We start from the raw sequence: 6,027 nt of genomic DNA, 5'->3' as shown, positions 1-6,027 counted from the left end.
TTTCGGGCAAAATGCCATCTTCGTCTTATTCATCGGCGGCCACATCGGCATCTTGGCTATTTGCGAGAGGCTCGCCTGGATAGGGAGCAAAATTCCCAACTGATACCGAGAACGAATCTCTACCAGTCTATCTAGTTAATCGGCAACTGACGAGATCCACAAGCTTAGGATCGAAACCGCGGTCTTGCCTGACCATCTACAGAAAATTTCGAAAGACATTATAACGGCAGATGGGCTACTAAACGCGCCGGGCCAAAGCAATGCCATTCAGAGAATGAAGAAAACATGGAAGCCTCATACAACGCCGCCACTGAAGATGATCTAATCGGCAAGTCTGAGGATAACGAACAAATCCCTCTGTACCAAATGCCTGGCAGAACATGCCCAGAATCCCTACAATATAGGGCGAGGGCCAAAATAAGAGCAGACGAGGATTTAAGGACTAACGAGGACTCAAGAAGCTAGAGTTGCTCTCGGCTGCGCCTCGAGTAACTCTTACGCTTCTCTCATGCTCTCCAAACTCCCCGCGTGCATCCATAACTCGATAGACGCACAGCTAAAAGCATGAAACAATTCTTTTATAACATACGAAAACAATTTGGGCGCTGAATGACGTTTTTGTAATGTTTTTTGAAATGAAAGTTGCCCGAAAATGTTGACGTCTCCGATTGTTTTGTTGATTTTATAATTAAATGGTTTTGGGTAGAATTAACAAATGTAACCAAAATAAAAGTCATCAACAGAGACTTTTACCTTTAAACGCCGCCACAGACCAATTTGTAGTCTTCTTAGTTCTTGCTGAATGTCTTTCAGCCAAGATTTTCTCAAGCTCCTGTTCCGATAAATTCGGGAAACGGGTCTGTTGTGTTTCGTTTTCGTAGTGCTTGTCGGCTTGATTACTTGCGTAAAGGTCGAAAGCCAAAGAGAAGTTTAGTTGGTCTTCGATTTACTATTATTGCTTTCCAAAACTTTAACTTAAGGAACTCACACGACGGAAATTTTGCACCTATTTTGAAACTACACACGTCATTTTATTGAGCACGGCCGTGCGTACATAAAGATTTTGTTCATGTTGACGCAATAGGAATTAGATAGGACTAGCGCGCGCGCTATGTTATAAATATATTTGAATCATTTAGACATTAGAATTATAGGAAAGCAGCTTCGTGTTAGACTTAGAGATGAGGAGAGAGCAAAATATACGGAACATATTCACAAGTCACATAATTTCCATCTTGAACGTGTGACTCGTTTTATCGAATTCTATACCTTTTGGAGTAAAATGGGAATTCAAACGGCTCCCATCATTTGGCCCAACTGTCTGATTCTGAACAGCATGAAAACCTTGCCATAAAATATTCAAAGATATTTCCAATTTAATTTTAAATGTAAGACAAAAAAGCTGACAAAATCCATGGTAAAAAGATTAAGGATAGCAGAAAGTAACCATGATTGTTTTGGCCAAAAACTCAATTGCACAGGTCTGAAATGCGGAATTTTTTTCTCTTATAGAACTTTAAAAACCTCGCCTCAAAAAATGGAAACTCTAGAGGGGTTGACTTGAAACCTAAACGTTTCATAATACTGAGATCTAGGCGTAAGCAAAGTATCATCATTTTTTCTCTGACTTTTCATCTTGGTGTTTCCTCTTTCTAGGGGAGTAAAAGAGAGGGGTAATTAGCAATGAATTTTCAGCACCTGCTAGTAAACATGCAACGTTTCTTTCATGAATAAAGCCTCGAGCTTTGTTTAACCAACCCCCAACCTGAAACGCAACGTATCACGCACGGAATGGCGTCGATATTGCGGTGAAAATCATTCGCCTTGTGAGTTCACAACATTTTGACCATTTTGATGACGAATATCTTTGTCGATAAGAGTACAAACCACGCTAAAAGGTCTAGAAATGATACAGTATGAAGCCTTTGATTATAATTCATGGTCTTGCGACCTTTTCTGACATTTTAAGTAGGAGTTTAGGGAAAACAAGTAGGCAAACGAAAAGGGCAGATGTGATATCATAGTGAAGAGTATATAAATTGTAAGTGTTATCGTTTGTTTACCTAACAAACGTGTTGTCAATGTTTCTGTACATTGTCTTTACAATGCAGCCAGACACCCACTGGCTAAAAACTTTTCCATTGCATGAAGACTAGTTACTTTTAATTAAGGCTTGGCGGTCATGATTATCAGTTGTTTTGTCTGCTATCATTTTCTAAGGGAAAATAAACCCAAGGAATACTGGCATTATATTCATCGCCTTGATGGTCATCTCACCTGCCGAGTCTTGGTGCAGCGAGCTCCAAAAGTTATTCCCTTATAGATACATATATATATATATATTTGAATCATCTAAACATGAGGTTCGAGAAACACAAAGCTGGCAAATTGGGAAAATTAAAGGTAAGTAAATCTTTCTTTATTATTTTCAAAATAAATAGTTATTCAAAGGATGCGATTTAATTAATTTTCATCATTTGTTGTCAGTTTCCCAGCATAAGGAACCACAAGATGAATTCGGTTTCGGACAAAATTTCGGAACTGGATGAAAATGATGATGCACAGCAACATATATTCCAACATAACAAATTTTTGATTATTCACCGAGAAAAGATGTAATTTTTTTCTCGTGTACAACTTTTCGGTTCTAGAGCAATTTTTCTTCGACACGATAAAGGAATTTGCGATTTAGGTTTCTTATGATGTGGGTCATCTAACTAAAACAACATGCAAAAAAATACGATATTGATTCAGAATTTTCCGGTAAGGATTTGTACGCTATTTATAGAAACAATTTGATGGTTTTTTTTTTTTGAGAAATAAGATGGAAAATGACTCGTCATCAAATTCTTAAGCAACAATGTAATGATTCGAATCTAATGTTGATTTATGAATCCGAAAAGTTAGTTTGCCAACTTTAAACATACTCTGACATGAGAGCCAACGTAACAAGTTGCGTGAAACTTAAAAGACTCTCAGATTAATTCTTTTTAGCTTATTTGCCGTACAACTCAAATTGCAAGACTCGCAAAAAAATTATAGGAAGTCAGCTTCGTGTTAGACTCAGAGATGAGGAGAGAGCAAAATATACGGAACATATTCACAAGTCACGTAATTTCCATCTTGAACGTGCGAATCGTTTTATCTAATTCTACACATTCTGGAGTAAAATGGGAATTCAAACGGCTACCATCTTTTGGCCCAACTGTTTGACTCCGAACAGCATGAAAATCTTGCCATAAAAAATTCAAAGATATTTCCAATTTAGTTTTATGTGTAAGACAAAAAAGCTGACAAAATCCATGGTTTAAAGTGCTACTGAAACGTAATTTTCGTATCCGAGATTTTTGCAATATAATAGAGCTTGAACGTTATTTGCAAACGCTGTGTACTTTTTTTTGGGCCAACGCATACCGGAAAGTACATTTTTAAGCATTCGAAGTTGACCGGCTGAGATCAAAATTGGCGGCCATCTTGGCGCGGCCAAAACAGCCCTGTGACGTCACTGGTTGTGTACTTCTGTGAAAGAAGGGTAAAAGCATGGAGCGTGGCTTGCATGTTGGGAGGCCGAAAAAGAGGATTTCGGGCAAAATGCCATCTTCGTCTTATTCATCGGCGGCCACATCGGCATCTTGGCTATTTGCGAGAGGCTCGCCTGGATAGGGAGCAAAATTCCCAACTGATACCGAGAACGAATCTCTACCAGTCTATCTAGTTAATCGGCAACTGACGAGATCCACAAGCTTAGGATCGAAACCGCGGTCTTGCCTGACCATCTACAGAAAATTTCGAAAGACATTATAACGGCAGATGGGCTACTAAACGCGCCGGGCCAAAGCAATGCCATTCAGAGAATGAAGAAAACATGGAAGCCTCATACAACGCCGCCACTGAAGATGATCTAATCGGCAAGTCTGAGGATAACGAACAAATCCCTCTGTACCAAATGCCTGGCAGAACATGCCCAGAATCCCTACAATATAGGGCGAGGGCCAAAATAAGAGCAGACGAGGATTTAAAAAATGAGATAAAGCAAATCGTTAACAACGCGGAGCAAGAAACAGTAAAGGCGATCATGTGCTTCTATGAACGTGAAATCGTTCGTTTTAACACCGAAATAAAGAAAAGAAAACGAGCCAAAACGGCTGGAACACTGAACACTAAGAACTGTAGTACGATCGAATCAGCGCGCGTGGCGCCAGCTGAAAGCAATCCAGACAACTTAACGATCGAGACAGTAAAAAAAATTACTGTACATCTACAAAGGCGAACGATTCGAAAAAGACGCAATCCCTGATGTGCGTACTCAGTGCCACACATAAAGCAAATTCTCATGAAAAACTGGCATTTAATAGAAACACAACCACTACTGAGCGAACTATACAAAAATCCGCCGCTCGTATCTTACAAAAGAGGGCGGTCGCTCAAAGACATACTCGTGAGGGCTAAACTTTGAATAGGCTACTCTAAACACACGCTTGGGAGTCGTGTAGGCCTGTCAACCCCATTTTACGCCACCATCTTCCTCTTCGCTACTGGAGACAACTTCGCTTCGTTCAGAAGAAGATTCACTTGACAAAACTTCAATGTCTGCCATCTCCTTCGCCCCCGAATACAAACAAACAGTGAGTGAAATAAACCACGCTATCGGAGTGAACACAACCAGTGACGTCATCAATCCATTTCGCTCGGTACCAGGGCCCGGACATGGTTTTGTGTAAAATTTTTGATTTGAACGGTTAAAAAAGATATCTTTCGCTTCTTTTTGGCCAAAGCAAATTATCTCATGATGATCAGCATATTCAAAACTACAGGTTAGAGCAAATATTTCAGATACGAAAATTTCGTTTCAGTAGCACTTTAAGGATAGCAGAAAGTAACCATGATTGTTTTGGCCAAAAACTCAATTGCAAAGCAACGGTTAGGAAATACCTAAAAGACAGTTTCTTTACTTCTCTCCTTTTTTATCCTACGGCAGATCCACAGGTCTGAAATGCGGAATAAACTATTAATCGATAGGAAACTGATTCAGATTAAAAAAAGTCGATTAAATTATCGAAATTCGAGAGTCTATTCAAGAAAGCGAAAGGCGCGTCAGAAAGGTGAGGCGAGAATCTCTTTATTTGCTGCAAAAGACCTTTCCCTTTAATTTCGCGCGCATCTTTAACGTGATAGCGCTTTCTCGCGTGTTTTCCGCTTTCTTCTCTCGCCTTACAGAGCGTTTCTGATGAATTTTATCAAAGCAACGTATATGAGCACGATCCTTCACAGTAAAGCACTATTTGAGCAATAGTGAAAATCAGACCTGAAAAAAATTTCAGGCCTGTACGGGATTCGAACCACTGACCTCTGCGATACTAGTGCAGCGCTCTACCAATTGAGCTAACAAGCCAACTGGGAGCAGGCCATCAAATTAATTCGACATAAACCCGTAGATGATAAATCAAACAACAGTAAATCACTATTGCTCAAATAGTGCTTTACTGTGAAGGATCGTGCTCATATACGTCTCATATGTTTCATATGTTTGTTGTTGTTTGATTTATCATCTACGGGTTTATGTCGAATTAATTTGATGGCCTGCTCCCAGTTGGCTGGTTAGCTCAATTGGTAGAGCGCTGCACTAGTATCGCAGAGGTCAGTGGTTCGAATCCCGTACAGGCCTGAAATTTTTTTCAGGTCTGATTTTCACTATTGCTGAAATAGTGCTTTACTGTGAAGGATCGTGCTCATATACGTCTCATAACCGCAGTTCACACATATGTTTTATCAAAGCAAGTTATTTGAGATGGAAACGAATTTAGAGGATGGTTATGCAATCAGATTTTTGGGGATATTTTACTGGTTGTCTAAATCTTGAAAAACTAATATTGTGTGTTTGAAATATTAACGATGTATCTAAGATCGCAACGGTTCTGAACCCTTGGCACGAAAACAAGATAAGTTATACGATAGACAATAATCAATACCGTTACTACGGGCAGGGTTGCCAGCCTTACTGATATTAACATATTTTTGTCAATTCAG

This window comes from Stylophora pistillata, chromosome 14 (assembly GCF_964205215.1).
Source record: "Stylophora pistillata chromosome 14, jaStyPist1.2, whole genome shotgun sequence".
NCBI lineage: Eukaryota > Metazoa > Cnidaria > Anthozoa > Scleractinia > Pocilloporidae > Stylophora > Stylophora pistillata.
Note: the sequence above shows the minus strand (reverse complement) of the source record.